This window comes from Symphalangus syndactylus, chromosome X (assembly GCF_028878055.3).
Source record: "Symphalangus syndactylus isolate Jambi chromosome X, NHGRI_mSymSyn1-v2.1_pri, whole genome shotgun sequence".
NCBI classification, from domain to species: domain Eukaryota; kingdom Metazoa; phylum Chordata; class Mammalia; order Primates; family Hylobatidae; genus Symphalangus; species Symphalangus syndactylus.
Genome location: NC_072447.2, coordinates 38,315,576 through 38,332,896, shown reverse-complemented (window position 1 = coordinate 38,332,896; position 17,321 = coordinate 38,315,576). Strand labels below are relative to the sequence as shown.

Below are 17,321 nucleotides of genomic sequence, written 5' to 3'. Positions count from 1 at the left end.
ATGAATTTCATGACCATTCTCTGGAGCAAAGCTAGGCAGCCAGCTAATTTTTACCCCCAAAAAATCTCCAAACCAGGCTTTTTCCAGGGGGTTGGGAAGACAATAAAATACAAGATAATAATCTAAAAGAGGGGAAGAAACTGGGAGAAAGCACAAACATATATAATTTGAGATAAGGAAAAAAAAAAGCACAGATACAGAAAAAAGGAAAACGACTTGTATGAAAATGGTCTAGAATTCTACGTTAGCACATTGAGGGAAAATGTAAATTACCAGCATTAACTCAATAAAACAAAACCCGATCATCATGAATTTTTTTTTTTTTTTTTTAAAGAGGGGGCCAAGGCACAGTGGCTCACACCTGTAATCCCAGTGCTTTGGGAAGCCAAGGCAGGAGATCACTTGCAGCAAGGAGTTCAAGACCAACCTGGACAAAATAGCTAAGACTCCATCTTGACAAAATAATTTTTAAAATTAGCTAGGCGGCCGGGCACGGTGACTAATGCCTGTAATCCCAGCACTTTGGAAGGCTGAGGTGGGTGGATCACCTGAGGTCAGGAGTTCAAGACCAGCCTGGCCAACATGGTGAAACCCCATCTCTACTAAAAATACAAACATTGGCTGGGTGTGGTTGCTCGCGCCTGTAGTCCCAGCTACTAGAGAGGCTGAGGCACGAGAATCACTTGAACCCAGGAGGCAGAGGTTGCAGTGAGCCGAGATAATGCCACTGCACTCTAGCCTGGGCAATAGAGTGAGACTCAGTCTCAAAAAAATTAGCTAGCCATGGTGGCGCATGTCTGTAGTCCCAGCTACTTGGGACACTGAGGTGGGAGGATCACCTGAGCCCAAGAGTTCAACGCTAGAGTGAGCTATGATTGTCCCACTCCACTCCAGTCAGGGCAATAGGGTGAGCCCCTGTATCTTTTAAAAACGAAAAGAAAGAGAAAAGTTGTCTAATGTTACCCCTTTCAAAAAGCTGCAGTCTTTCCCCAAAGCTTTTTTTTTTTTAATAGAGATGAAGTCTCACTATGTTGCCCAGGCTGGTCTAGAACTCCTGAGCTCAAGTGATCCTCACACCTCAGCCTCCTAAAGTGCTAGGATTACAGGCATGAGCCCCATATCCGGCCTTTTGGCAAAACTATCTGAATTGAGGAAGACAGCTTTCTCAACTCCTTTTACAAAATTAATTTACCATTTAAAACAAAACCTAGGCTGGGCACGGTGGCTCACATCTGTAATCCCAGCACTTTGGGAGGCCAAGGCAGGAGGATCACCTGAGGTCAGGAGTTCGAGAGCAGCATGACTAATATGGTGAAACCCCATCTCTACTAAAAATACAAAAATTAGCCGGGCATAGTGGCAGGTGCCTGTAATCCCAACTACTCAGGAGGCTGATGCAGGAGAATCACTTGAACCCCAGAGGCGGAGGTTGCAGTGAGCCGAGATCACGCCGTTGCAGTGAGCCGAGATCACGCCATTGCACTCCAGCCTGGGCGACAGAGTGAGACTCTGTATCCAAAAAAAAAAAAAACCTAACAAAAATAATTTAACCAAATTACAAACTTGGTTAATTATGAATCCCAAGTATCCGCAAATGTGATCCGTCATGTAAAAAAAACAAAAAAAAAGCACATCCATGTACATGTATGTACACGTACACACACACACACACACACACACAGACCTTGGCACAGTATGGGTACTCTAGAATTCAAGGATGGAGCCAAATAATAGCCTAAATTAATAGGTCAAAAAAAAAAAAACCGCCTGATATTTTCAACAGATGCTGAAAAGTTGAAACTGAACGCCTACTTTTGATTTAAAGCAAACTTTTGAGTCAAATTGGGATAGATATTTTAACAGTTAAAAAATTAAATAAATAGGATACATGCTAAAACATGGATGACCTTGAAAACAATATGCTAAGTGAAAGGAGCCAGACAGGAAAGACCACGTTATAGGATTCCATTTATATGAAACGTCAAGAACAAGCAAATCCACACAGACAGAAGGTAGATTAGTGGTTGCTAGGGGATGAAGGAAGTGGGGAGAGGAGAGTGATTACCAATAGGTATAGGGTTTCTTTTTGGGATGACGAAAATGTTCTAATTACTGATAATAGTTACAGAACGCTGAATCTACTAAAAAACCACTGAAATGTACATTTTAAAGGGTAGATTTAATAATAGCTTTATCTCAATAAAGCTGTTTAAAAAATACTCAAGTATATGCAATCTTAAACCAGTTCATGTCAGAACATGTGTTTTGGGATATGAGAATGATGTCAGTTATCACTTTATAACAAAAAGACATCTATTAAACCTAAGGTAAAACATTAGAAGTATTCTCTCTAAAGTCAAAATTAAGAATGGCCATTAATACTATTATTATAGGATTGTGTGACAAATGCCAGCCAGTGCAATTAGGTAAGATGATGAAATACAAGATATAATTATTACTTGAAGGAAATTAAACTTATTTGCATATGCTATATCTAGGAAATACAAGAGAATCAACTGAAAAACTATTATCAGTATGAATTCATAAAGTGTGCTGGTACAAAATTAATATACTTGAAGACAAAAGCTTTCTCATGTAAACACCTAAGAATGAAAAAATCGCACTGATAAGAGTAACTAAAAACTCTACTGTGTGGGACTTTTTTTTTTTTTTTTTTTTTTTTTTTGAGACAGTTTCACTCTTGTTGCCCAGGCTGGAGTGCAATGGCAAGATCTCAGCTCACCACAACCTCCACCTCCCAGGTTCAAGCCATTCTCCTGCCTCGGCCTTCCAACTAGCTGGGACTACAGGCCTGCACCACCACGCCCAGCTAGGGATTTTTTTTTTCCCCTTTTAGACAAATAGAGAAAGCAATCTTGCTCTTGAATATATTACATTAGGGCCAGGTGCAATGGCTCACACCTGTAATCCCAGCACTTTGGGAGGCTGAGGCAGGTAGATCACTTGAGGTGAGGAGTTTGAGACCAGGCTGGCCAACATGGTGAAACCCCGTCTCTACTGAAAATACAAAAGCTAGCCAGGCATGGTGGCGCACACCTGTAATCCCAGCTACTCGGGAGGCTGAGGCAGAAGAATCACTTGAACACAGAAGGCAGAGGTTGCAGTGAGCCGAATTTGCATAACTGCACTGCATTCCAGCCTGGACGACAGAGGAAGACTGTCTTTAAAAAAAAAAAAAGGAAAAAAAAGAATATGTTAGATTAGTAGTATCACTTCTCCCTTAATTAACCTCTACATTCAATCAAAATCCAAATACATCTTTCTTTAAATCAACTGACCTTGTATGTGTAGGTCAACTTTTGGACTCTATCCTGTGCCATTGGTCAATCTGGCTTTGCGCCCACTAATTTAATCACTGTAGCTTTATAGTAAGTGTTGATATATGTTAGTGTTAAGTCTTCCAACTTTTTCTCAAGATTGCCTTTGCCATTCTTGGCCCTGTGCCTTTCCATATAAATTTGAGAACTAGCCTATCCAAAAGAAAAAAAAGCAGCAGTGGCAGCAGCAACAGCCCTATTGAGATATTGCAATTGCACTGAATTTCTGTATACATCAACTTAGAACTGACATCTTTACAATACCGACACTTCCAATCCAATGAACATGGTTATCTCTTTCCACTAATTTAGGTCTTCTTTCATTTCTCTTAGTAAGGTTTTTACTGAAGGCCTTGGTATGCTTTGTTGGATTTATTTCAAGGTATCAGATGTTTTTTGACCTTATTATAAATTATATTAGTTTTCAAATTTGATTTTCAAATTGTTTGCTGCTGGTATAGAGAAACAGAGTTGATTTTTGCATCTCAATGTTCCCCAAGTATAATACAATAAAATTAGAAATAAATATCACAGAGATAACAGTAATACAAAAAGAAAATCCTGTAAATACAAAGTTCTAAATAATTTTAATGGGCAACAGGAAAATTATGGAGATCACAATATACTTAGAACTAAATAATAAAAACCAATTCATGTCAAAAATCATAGTATCCAGAGATAGGGAGAGTCTGGTTAACAGATACAAATTACAGCTAAATAGGGGGAATAAGTTCTAGTGTTCTATAGCACTGTAGGGTGATTATAGTTAAAAATAATTCATTATGTATTTTCAAATATCTAGAAGAAAGGATTTTGAATGTTCCCAACACAAAGAAATGATAAATGCTGGTGTGACAGATATGCTAATTACCCTGATTTGACCATTACACATTGTATACATGTACATAATCACCCTACCCCATAAATACGTACATTTTGGGTGGGCTCAGTGGCTCACGCCTGTAATCCTAGCACTTTGTGAGGCCAAGGCAGGTGGATCACCTGAGGTCAGGAGTTTGAAACCAGCCTGGCTAACATGGTGAAACCCTGTCTCTACTAAAAATACAAAAATTAGCCGGGTGTGCTGGTGCACATCTGTAATCCCAGCAACTCAGGAGGCTGAGGCAAGAGAATCGCTTGAACCCGGGAGGCAGAGGTTACAGTGAGTTGAGAGTGCGCCACTGCACTCTACCCTGGGCGACAGAGCGAGACCCACTCTCAAAAAAAAAAAAAAAAAAAAAAAATGCATTTCAATTTTTTTAAATAGCATCCAATTATAGTCTAGAGAAAATTTTATAGTTTTTAGTGTATATATTATAAAAATAGATTAAATATGAACGAGCTAAGCCTCTAACTTACATTTTTAAATGTCAGAATGAATGCAAATAAAGCAGAAGGAAAATATTAACCACAGGAGTAGAAATAGAAAGGATCAATAAAAATAACTATGTTAAAAGTCTAATAATAAAGGCAGTTACTAGCAATACTGATCAGAAAAAAAGGAACAAACTAACAAAATTAGGTTTTTAAAAGTCATCAGGGAAATCTGTATTTTATAATAATGCATTTGAAATTTAATATTTTTCTAGAAAATTGTTCGTTTTGTATAAATGACCAAAAAAACTCAAGAACAGCTAAAAAAAGACATCATCATGAAGGAAACAATTAACAAATCAGAAACCACAAATTTACACTCAAAAGACACCAAGCACAGATAATCTCACAGATGGGTTCTTACTTTTAAGAAACAGATTGTCTCACTCGGACACGGTGGCTCACGTCTGTAATCCCAGCACTTTGGGAGGTCAAGGTAGGCCCATCACCTGAGGTCAGGAGTTCCGAGACCAGACCTGAGGCCTGGCCAACATGGTGAAACCCATCTCTACTAAAAACTACAAAAATTAGCCAGGCATGGTGGCGGGCACCTGTAATCCCAGCTACTCAGGAGGCTGAGGCAGGACAATCACTTGAACCAGGGAGGCAGAGATTGCAGTGAGCCGAGATCATGCCACTGCACTCCAGCCTGGGTGACAGAGAGATTTCCTGTCTCCAAAAAAAGAAAAGAAACAGATTGTCTCTATTAAATAGCAACTGTTTAAAAACAAAAAAAAGAAAAAAGAAAAAAATACTCCCCAATTTATCTTATGAGGTTAATACAACTTTGTTATCCAAACAAGATTACATAAAAAAGGACAAGTACATGGCAATAACAAAGATATGCAAATATCCAGAAATCCAAAAATAGTTTAAAATAGAAAATGTAGGACCCATGCTGTAGCTCACGCCTATAATCCCAGCTCTTTTGGAGGCCCAGGCAGGACAACTGCTTGAGACCAGGAGTTCAAGACTAGCCTATGCAACATGGCAAGACCGTCTCTACAAAAAAATTAAAAAATCAGGCCAGCATGGTGGCACATGCCTATGGTCCCAGCTACTTGGGAGGCTGAGGTGGGAGGATGGCTTGAGCCCAGAAGGTCAAGACTGCAATGAGTCATGCACTCCCACCTGGGCAACAGAGCAAGACCCCATCTCAAAATGAAAAATAAAAAAACTAAAAATAAAATAGAAGATTAATGGACTTCATCACACCAATAGATGTAGCAGAAGCATTAGCAAAATTAAACTCCTGCTCACAGTAGAAACTCTAAAATGGTAAGTAAAAGAGAACTGCAACTAAAAATATCATCCAGCCTGGCCAGGATGGTGAAACCCTATCTCTACTAAAAATACAAAAAAAAAAAAAAAAAAAATTAGCTGGACATGGTGGCACATGCCTGTAGTCCCAGCTACCTGGGAGGCTGAGGCAGGAGAATGGCTTGAACTCAGGCGGCAGAGGTTGCAGTGAGCCGAGATCGCACCATTGCACTCCAGCCTGGGTGACAGAGCAAGACCCCAGTTCAAAAAAAATAAATAAAAATATCATCAGCACCCCTTCTCAAAAAAGCCCACTACAATATCATATTCAATGATACAACATTAGAAACACTCCATTAAAGTAACTAGAGAAGGATGCCCATTATCAATGCTTCTACTGAACACTTCAACAGAGGAATTAGTCAATGCAGTAAAACCAGAATAAGAAATAGGAGGCAAGAAGGAATGGAAAGAAATAAAACTGTATGCTGGGCGCGATGGCTCAAGCCTGTAATCCCAGCACTTTGGGAGGCTGAGGCGGGCGGATCACGAGGTCAGGAGATCGAGACCATCCTGGCTAACACGGTGAAACCCCGTCTCTACTAAAAATACAAAAAATTAGCCGGGCGTGTTGGCGGGTACCTGTAGTCCCAGCTACTCGGGAGGCTGAGGCAGGAGAATGGCATGAGCCCAGGAGGCGGAGCTTGCAGTGAGCCGAGATCGCGCCACTGCACTCCAGCCTGGGGGACAGAGCAAGACTCCGTCTCTCTCAAAAAAAAAATAAATAAAATAAATAAATAAATAAATAAATAAATAAAACTGTATTATTCACAGACATTAAAACTACTTAGAAAATACAAAAGAATTATGAACTGTGTTTTTTTGTTTTTGGTTTTTTTGTTTGTTTGGTTTTTTTTGAGACAAAGTCCACCCGTCTCGGCCTCCCAAAGTGCTGGGATTACAGGTGTGTACCACCACACCCGGCCATCAACTGTTACTACTACCACATTTCACTGACTCTGAAGATACCAATTGTAAGCTGTACCCTTATTTTACATGACTAAGAAAAAAACATTGCCAATTAAACTTATACAGTATTTTCTTATTATCTAGGATTTTCATTCTAGATTTATCAAGACAATTCAGACTTATTTAGACAGACTTTTATCATATCTTATGCATACAGAAGCAAAAGAAATTGTCCGGGCACAGTGGCTCATGCCTGTAATCCTAGCACTTTCGGAGGCCGAGGCGGGCGGATTGCCTGGGTTCAGGAGTTCGAGAACAGCCTGGGAAACACAGTGAAACCCTGTCTCGACTAAAATACAAAAAATTAGCTGGGCGTGGCAGTGTGCACCTGTAGTCCCAGCTACTCGGGAGGCTGAGGCAGGAGAATTGCTTGAACCCAGGAGGCGGAGGTTGCAGTGAGCTGAGATCGTGCTACTGCACTCCACCCTGGGCGACAGAAAAAAAAGAAGCAAAATAAATTGGTAAGGTATTCCTACAACTTCACATTCAAGGTCCTACTATGGATTGCTCTTCCACTCAAAACTGTTCAACTGTTGCTAACAATATTGTGCTCTGCCAATAAGATTGTTGGTCATGCAGCACTTCTTAAAATGATCCATTATTATTTATGGGATTTTCTTTCAAGGCAGACACCCACTTCGCAACTTCTTCCGCCTCCAGTTTTATTGTTTGGCATGAAATAACAATACAGCAATGCACATACTCATTTAAAGTGATGACAAAATGAAGAGCCCTGACCAAGTTTGTGCATGTGCAGGCAATGAAAACTACATCATGACTGCTGCCTAGACAACAGCGATTATAGGACACCATCAAAGATCTATTTTGATTTCAGATTTGTGAAGATGTAGGGGGGGAAGTGTACCTCAGGATCTATGAAATATGATGAGAGTTCAACAAGGTTACGTGATCAATACATATAAGTCAACAGTGATCCTTATACATCAGCAATAATAGAAATTATAACTAAAAGAAAATTCTATTCACAATGACAACAAAAATTACACAGTATCTAACAAAAATATCTAACAGAAGTTGTGCAAGAGCTTTATGAAAAGTAGTAGCACATACCCAGAATTCAAATCCCAGCTCTATTAGCATTTATCTACATGAATCTATGTATTTATTCTATAAATTTGAGGCAAATAAAAAATCCAACAGTTTTCACAGAAATTGACAAACTAACCCCAAAATAAGCAAAGGGAGGAAAACAGCTAAAATAATCCTGAAGGAAAAGAATATATATTAAGTTTTTTTTTTTTTTTTTTTTTTTTTGAGACGGAGTCTCGCTCTGTCGCCCAGGCTGGAGTGCAGTGGCGCGATCTCGGCTCACTGCAAGCTCCGCCTCCTGGGTTCACGCCATTCTCCTGCCTCAGCCTCTCCGAGTAGCTGGGACTACAGGCTCCCACCACCACGCCCGGCTAATTTTTTTGTATTTTTAGTAGAGACGGGGTTTCACCGTGGTCTCGATCTCCTGACCTCGTGATCCGCCCGCCTCGGCCTCCCAAAGTGCTGGGATTACAAGCGTGAGCCACCGCGCCCGGCCAAGTTTTAATTATAAAGCTATTATTATTAAATCAGGATAGTATAGATATAGAGATAGGCAAAAAGACCAATGAAACCAAAAGAGAGAAACTAAAAACAGATAAGTATGTGAGAATATGATATACCTCAGGAGTTACATTATAAATCAGTGGGGAGAAACGCTGAACTATTTGATAAATCCACATGAAAAAGATATTAGATTCCTACGTCACACAATATAGAAAAAACTCCGGTGAATTAATGACCTAAATATGAAAAAGCACAGTATCATTACAACCTTGGGGTAAGGGAAGAATATATTGAAGACGTAAGAAAACACAAGCCATAAATGAAAAAAATTGAGAACTGGCTACCATCATATTAAGAAGTCCTACATAAAAAAACTTCCCACAAACAGAGCTAAAAGCCAAGCCACAGACCAGGAAAAGATATTTTCAGTGTATATAATCACAAATTAGTATCCAGAATATAAAACCCATAAACCAGCCAGTCACAGTGGCTCACACCTGTAATCCCAGCACTTTCAGAGGCCAAGGAGGGCCGATCACTTGAGGTCAGGAGTTCGAGACAAGCCTGGCCAACATGGTGAAACCCCGTCTCTACTGAAAGCACAAAAATTAACCAGGCATGGTGGCAGGCGTCTGTTATCCCAGCTACTCAGGAGGCTGAGGCAGGACAATTGCTTGAACCTGGGAGGCAGAGGCTACAGTGAGCCCAGACCACGTGCCACTGCACTCCAGCCTGGGCAACAGAGCGAGACTCCATCTCAAATAAATAAATTAATAAAACCCATATACCAACAAGGAGGAGGCAACAACCCAACAGAAAAATGAGCCAAAGGTAGGCATAAGCAATTCATAGAAAACTCTGATGGCCAATAAATATATGGGGAAAAAAGGTCAACCTCACTAGTAATCTTAGAAATGCAAAATGAAAATAGCAAGGAGATGCCATTTATACCCAACAGATTGGGAAAAAATTGCAAAATTCAATCCTTTGGCAGTGATTTGCAGAAACGGGATCAAACACAGCGGGAGTGTCAAATAGAAGACAATTTGCCATTCTGGCAATTCCCAGTAAAGTTGACAATGCACAGACTTCTTAAATGAAGCAATTCTACTTCTACTATATGTATATAATCCCAAGAAAGACAAACCATGTATAAGGATGTTCATAGCAGTAGTGTTTGAAATTCAGAAACTGCAAATAGTCTATCGGTCCCTCCATGAATAGATAAATAAACCACAGTATATTTATACACTGGAATACAAATAAAATGAATGAACTAAATCAGTAGTTTTCAAACTTCGTGGTCTCAGGACTCCTTCGCACTCTTAAAAATTAAGGACCACAATAAAATTTAAAAAACAAAACAAAAAACAAAAATTAAGAACCACAAAGAGTTTTTATGTGGGTTGTATCTATAGATGTTTATCATACTAGAAATTAAAACTGAGATATTTAAAAGCACTTATTAACCCATAAAAATACTTTTTTTCTTTATTCCTTTTTTCCCTTTTGTTATTTTTTAAAACTTTTATTTTAGGTTCGGGAGTACATGTGCAGGTTTGTTACATGGGTAAACTTGTGTCACGGGGGTTTGTTGTACAGATTATTTCATCACCCACGTATTTAAGCCCAGTACCCAATAGTTATCTCTTCTGATCCTCTCCCTCCTCCCTCCCTTCACCCTCTAGTAGACCCCCAGTGTCTGTTGATTCCTTCTTTGTGCTCATCAGTTAGCTCCCACTTGTAAGTGAGACTATTTGGTATTTGGTTTTCTGTTCCTGCGTTAGTTTGCTAAGGATAATAGCCTCCAGCTCCATCCATGTTTCTGCAAAAGACACGATCTCGTTCTTTTTTATGGCTGCATATTTATTTTAAAATAACTATTTTTCTAAAAAAAAAAAAAAAAAAAAGTAAAACGAGTGGCACTGTTTTACATTTTTGCAAATCTCTTTCATGTCTGGCTTAATAGAAACCGGCTGGATTCCCGTAAGTGTTTCTGCATTCTATCTATTATGACATCATATGTCATGCAGCCTCTGTACAGTATTTCTATAGTGTACAGGAAAATGTGGGTGAAAACAGCAAATAAAAAGTATTATGAAAATAGTTTTGACCTCATGGACCCCCTGAAAGAATCTTAGGGATCCCCAGGAATCCCTGGAGCACACTTTGAAAACTGCTGGACTAAACACATTACATGGATAAATCTCAAAAACACACTGTTAAGTAACAATAATATATAAGGTATGGTTATGATACTGTTTATGTAAAGTTAAACACACAAGCAATACCTGATATTGTTTTGGTACATACATATAGGGACAGGTGGTTACTTCTGGCGAAAAGAAGACAGGAAGGGGATGGGGAGGGACCCTTTGAATCTGTGAGATTTTATTTCTTTAAACAACAAAAAGATATGAATCAAGTATGTAGCAAAATATTAAGATCTCTTAAATCTGGGTGATTCTGATTTTCAGTAATTTTAAAATATTCCATAAAACTTTTTAAATATATTTTTTAAATGCCTAATGGCTGTGTACCTCAAGGCCACACAATTTCCTCAGAGTATACTTCCTTTGAGTAAAATACAATTACAAGATACCTGGGTTTTATAAAATGTTGTCTGGAAAAATAATTTGGCAGGAATAAGAATAGGCTGGCCATATTCCAATCAGATAAGGGGTGGTGGGAGGGGGTTACTCCTTGACCTGGTGCCCTAATAAGTGTGCCTTAATATGTACGTCCCTTAGTCAAAAAACACAGACTGGATACCTGATTTTGAACAGCTGAAAACTACTAACTACGTAAAATTCTCTGCACCCAGTAACCAAAATGATTGCTTTTAGAGATAATGGTCCATATGCCAGGCACTGCTTGGAGACAAAGATAAATCAGAACTTGTCTCTATATTCACAGTGTGGAAGAGAAAAATATAAACACACAATTCAAATATAATACATTAAATGCTAAATTAAGGGGAATCCCACCATAGAAGACAGAGAAGGTACAGAGTGTTTCTGAAACACAGAGCACTTTTATATAACACACCTGTTAACATGCTGTGCAAGTTTCCCAATTTGGGAAATATTGGATTTAAGAACAAGTGGGGTGAAAAGAAAGTGAAGACAGGTGAGGTTTTTGTAAGATGAGCAAATCTAGGAATATTTGTAAAGAGAGGGTAATGATGCAAGAGACGGCATCACGGACAGAGCTTGGTCCCTAAGGAGGTAGCCAGGGTGAAGAGCAGGCACAGAGCAGCAGTGGGGCTTGTGAGACAGCAATCCCTCCTGCAACCTCCCCTGCGGCAAGAGGAGGAAGGCCTAGGTGAAGACAGGAAAGGCATGAAGGGGAAGGGAGGGAGACTTGGCTCTTTATCAGATGGCCATCTACCCTTCTCAGTGAAGTGAAAGATTGGGTAATCTTTCCTGAAGGTGAGAGATTTCAAGGACCCGTTGAGTAGTTTTAAGAGTGAAAAAAAGTGGCCGGGCGCGGTGGCTCACGCTTGTAATCCCAGCACTTTGGGAGGCCGAGGCGGGCGCATCACGAGGTCAGGAGATCGAGACCACGGTGAAACCCCCGTCGCTACTAAAAATACAAAAAAAAAAAAATTAGCCGGGCGTGGTGGCGGGCGCCTGTAGTCCCAGCTACTGGGAGAGGCTGAGGCAGGAGAATGGCGTGAACCCGGGAGGCGGAGCTTGCAGTGAGCCGAGATCGCGCCACTGCACTCCAGCCTGGGTGACAGAGCGAGACTCCGTCTCAAAAAAAAAAAAAAAAAAAAAAAAAGGAGTGAAAAAAAGTTTGGAATTGCCAGTGTACACAAGAACAAATAATACAAAGAAGATTATCAGTGACAGTATCAGTCTAAATGGGTTAAGTGAGAGTAAGCATTTGCAATGAGAGTAAGCATTTATAAAAAGCAATGTGGAAAAAAAAATTTGTAACACATTCGTGAGCATGTTTTTTTAAAAAAGAAATCTGCATCTATCTGAAAAATACACAGAAATTAAAAACTAACACCTTATTTATCCAGGGTGGTTGGGTTCGAAGGTGTTCTACCAGTCAGTTTTCCAAAGTTTCAAGGTCTACCCCTTCAGGCAAAAATAATTTTATATTTAACCATTTCTAATTGAAACTAAACTACACACTTACCTGTCTTAATCACACAACTTGACTCTAATCTTAATCTTGAACATCCACTGTTGCTGTACTGCGCAGCAAAACAATTCTATCTTCTTAATAGTTCTTCTATGTCTTTCCCAGCTGTCAAAATATAAAAGCACCTGGTTCTTCTAAGTTTATGTTTACCCTTAACACCTCAACAACCACAGCCCGCCTTCTCAACTTGCTTCTAGTCAGCCTCATGCAATGCACTGTTTCTCGAACTTTTCTAAACCATAGCCCTTTATAACAAACATGAGACTCTCATTCCCTCCAGCCCTTTCATGGAGCACTGCTGCTCACGACCCGTTACAGTCTAGAAAAACGGAAAAACTGAAAATGGGTATCTACGCCACCTAAAGGTTTCCATCACAAAATTCTAGGAAACAGGCAGGGCACGGTGGTTCATGCCTGTAATCCCAGCACTTTGGGAGGTCAAGGCAGGCAGATCACTTGAAGTCAGGAATTCGAAACCAGCCTGGCCAACATGAAACCCTGTCTCTACTAAAAATACAAAAATTAACCAGGCATGGTGGCAAGGTCCTGTAGTCCCAGCTACTCGGGAGGCTGAGGCAGGAGAATCACTTGAACCCGGGAGGCAGAGGTTGCAATGAGCCAAGATCACACCACTGCACTCCAGCCTGGGCAACAGAGCGAGACTCAGTCTCAAAAAAAAAAAAAAAAATTACCACGGGAATACTCATTTCTCATTTTCGTCAAATAACCCACAGCACTAGTCCTGTACTTTTCAACCATGGTAAATGAAATGTTAGAAACCCCTCCCTATTTGTGTACCATAGAAATTCTGACAACTCTGAGCAAAAGATTATTTCGGATGAGAAATCAGGATAGAAAAAAGGAGCAGCTGTCTTAATACAGACGCATCGTTCTAAAAGTAGCAAAATTTGCTTAACTTCTGAACATTCTTGTAATCGTTCTGATAATGAAAACACTGATCAACTTACTACTCTCATTATTTTTCAACTTTAAAACTTTTCCTAGTCCAATGGAACTACTAAGTACCGTAAAGCACAGCTCAGGGAACAGACAGCAGTGGGAGGCGGGAGAACGGCTTGAGCCCAGGAGTTCGAGATTAGCCTGGGGCAATATAGCAAGAACCTGTCTCAAAATAAAAAATAAATAAGTAAATAACAAAGTGCAGCTCAGGTGTGCCATCACTCTTCTAGTTGAGGGCACCCCCGCTGCTTCCCCCATTGAATATAAGTCCCTCCACCTGGCAAGCAAGCGCTTCTGCAATCTAACTTTTCTAGCCTGAATTCCCACCACTCCCCTACCTATACCATCCACTTTTGCCAAACTGTAAATACTTACTGTTTACTGAAGAAGCTTCACCCTTGAAACGTCCTTTCTCCACCTCCACCTCTACCTAACAAAGTCCTACCCATCCCTCGGTAACCTTCTCAAAATGCCACCTATTAATACTTCAGGAACCCGTCCCTCCCTGGTCCTCCAATGGCAACCTTGCTTCCCTCGGAAATCCCAGTAATTAATTGTACCTCTCACTTTACTGCATTTCACCTTGCCCCACCTACCTCTAAACATGAGACTTCTTGCAGCCACCGTCTGCATTACAAGAACGTTTTTAATGTTTCTTAGCATCTAACACGGTGCATCGCTAACAGTAGGCTCCGAGTTTATCAAGAAAGTTGTACAGTGTGCAATCAAAAAAAGTACGTAGGGGATGAAACTCCGCCTTAAAACTTCAAAAATGAAAAATCGAAATACCATGACAGGCAAATGCACAATAAATATGCACCACACTAAGTTGTCCTCCCATAAGAAAATAAAAACGTCTGCCCTTCTTATTCCTCGATTTAAAAAAAAAATACCACCAACAGATCACTAATCGCTTAAATCGTTTTTCAACAAAGTTGTTTCCACGTAAATGAGTACGAATGATTCAAAATTTTATTCCTCCGCTTTCGTGTTGTGCAATTTTTTTCCCTATAGGACAAAAGAATGGCAAAAACTTTCCCATTAATCTTTTTCTTTCTTTATTCAGATATTCGGGGCGGCAAAGATTGTCGGAAAAACAACTACATCGAAAGCACCTTAGCAGCCACATATGATTTGACTTAAGCAAAAATAACATTTCCTGGGGTCCCGTATGCCCCGGTAAGCCTAGGTGTCCGGACTGCCACCTGCCCCGACTGCCCTCGGGTGGCTACAGGCGCGGGGGAAGGAGCACGGCCGGGGGCGCTGAGGGCGAAACGGTCCCGGCGTCCGGGCGGCGGCGGTGGCCGCCTGCGGCAGCTCAGCTGAAACGCAGCGGAAACTGCAGCCAGTCACGGGGCTGCGGGAGGCAAGGCAGGAAGGTGGCGCTGCCGCCGAGCGCCTGGAGCCCCAAGCGCTCATCATGGCGGCAAGGGCAATGGCCGCCACGGGGAGCGAGCACGCCCCTCCGCGCGCACACGCCAGCGCGCCGGGCCTCCGGGGCCCGTCACCGGCGCCGCTGCTGCCGCCGCCCGCTCTCCCACCCCCCCTCACGGGCTGTAGCGGAATTTTCTCTCCAGACACCGCCTCCAAGATGGCGGCTCCCCCTCCCGGCAACCCCCTCTATCGTCCCCTGCAGCAGGCGCCGAGCCGCCGCCATCTTGTCCCCCGTCCCTCCCCCCCCTCACCGATATTTACATAGCGAAAATCGGCCCGGCCGGCCTGCGGCCTTCACCTCATGCCTGCAGCCTTCGCCTCCTCGCCAGGCCTCACCCCGGCGCGGTGCCCCGGGTCGGCCGCGGAGCCGACCTGGGGCCCCTCGGCCGCCTCCGGCACAACCGGGCGACCCTCCCCCAACCCCCGCCCGCTTACGGAGCGCGCCTCCGCCGCCGCTCGGGGCAGCCGGGCTCCTCCCCGGGCCTAACTGCGGCCTCCTCGGGGCCTGCTCGGCGCCGCGCGCCACGCCGCCCGGCCTAGCGCGGGAGGGTGCTTTGCGGGCCGCCGACCAGGCCGAGACCAGGCCGCTGGGCGCGCACTAGGCCCCGCGGCCGCGGCGGCACCCAGGACTCACCGGACGGACGTGCGGGCGGCCGGCGACGGTGGCGGGTGCTGCAGGCCGGCCTTTCTCTGGAGCACTGGGCCGGGCTCCGGCTGGTGGGGCGGGCGGAGGGAGGGAGGAGGGGCCGAGCTCGAAGCTGACAAAAAGCGGCCCAGCTCCCCGGCACGGGCCCGCCGTCAGCACGTCACGTCACCGCCCGGGAGAGAGACCCAGGAAAATGCGGAAGGGTAGACAGGCCCCCTCCTCCGCCCGGTGGGTCCCTCTGGCGCCCCGTGTCGGCGCCGCTCCCGCCCCGCCACCGGGGAGCCCAGTGGCCTCGCTGCGGCGGGGTCTCCGGCGGCCGGAGTCTCCGTGACAGCGCCCCCCTTCTTTCCACCTCCTCCGCGCTCCCTCCCGCCGCCGCCACACACGCGCCGCTGCCGCCGCCTCGGCCGTAAAGCCCGCGCGGGGCCGCGGTCCGCCGACCCCGCGGAGAGGCAGGCGGCCCGGCCGCCCCCTACCATGTCCGGTGGGCCGCGGCCGCACCCCGAGGGCCTCCCTGGAGACCTACCGCCTCTCGCGCCGGTCCTGGCCGAGGCTCCAGCTCGAGTTGTTTGCAGGCCCTCAGACCCCCGCCCGCAGTAAATGTGTTTTCTTCATCCCCGTGGCTGGGGAGGAAGATAAATTTAGCAACCCCCGCTGTCCCCTGCCTTCGCTTAAAAAAAAAAAAAAAAATCTTTGAAATAAAATGAAAACGGGCTTGCTAGTCTAAATGGGTGTGCGGGAAGGGGGGTGGAGTGGGGGGAGAAGGGTTATCCCTAGAGCACCTACCAGGCCGTCTACTTTTTAAAAATAAGCAGTCAGAGCCAAACTGATTTTATTAGTTTGTACGGGGGAGGGAGATGAGAAAAGTTGCATTTTGAAACGTTTCGCACGTTGCAAAGAACAGGAATTTTCTGTGTATTTTCCTATGTACCCGTGTTTCAGAGCTTGGGAGCCTGTGAAATGTAAGACTGGTGTCATCGTTTCATAAATCATGAATTTTCCACATTCCTTAATAGAGAGGAGCCCAATTGGGTATGGATTTTTTTTTTAACAAACTGCTTAAACAAGCCTTTTGAAGTTTCGAAAGACTTGGGAGAGAAGGGGAAAATGATTAAACAGCACTTACCAACTTCAAAAATGTGTATTTTGCACTTAGTTTAAATGTTTATGCTATCTTTCCATGCTGAACTTGGAACCCAAACTCTATTTTAAAGTTACTGGGGAAAAGTTAAATAGTGGAGTCTTTAGATTAATCTGGAATCTGGCATGCTGTCCTTTAACACAGCACTAAATGTTAAAGACATTTTTAAACAATAAGAAACACAAAAATTATAAAGCAAATAGTATACGGGTGTGAAATCTCTTTAAATACAGAGGCCACGTATTTTAGTTGCCTGACATAACTCTTTAAAACTCCCAGAATGCAATTTGTCCCTTCCCTCAGACATCTCTCAATCACAAATACTTTCAAAAAGGAAAAACAAAAGTAGAGTAAGAAGAAATCTCTGAGCATGCACTGGATGGTAATTTTCCTCTCGGGGCTTTAGTCTGAATTTTTCCGAGCGATTAAA

General features: G+C 43.0%; 1 protein-coding gene across 13 annotated transcripts in view; it reads right to left on the bottom strand.

The window, feature by feature from the left end:
• Positions 1-16,556, bottom strand: part of ZFX (zinc finger protein X-linked) — a 68,173-nt gene extending 51,617 nt beyond the window's left edge. Inside the window, exons 1-4 of one of the 13 annotated variants that reach the window (XM_063634749.1) lie at positions 15,739-16,479; positions 13,737-13,832; positions 12,705-12,815; positions 3,058-3,182 (exon numbers count right to left, since the gene is read on the bottom strand). The gene's annotated coding sequence lies outside the window, so the exon portion shown is untranslated. Of the gene's footprint in view, positions 1-3,057; positions 3,183-12,704; positions 12,816-13,736; positions 13,833-14,045; positions 15,215-15,738 lie in introns of those variants that run through there. The other 12 variants (XM_063634754.1, XM_063634755.1, XM_063634756.1 and 9 more) reach the window with 12 other exon arrangements.
• Positions 16,557-17,321: the final 765 nt, after the last annotated feature.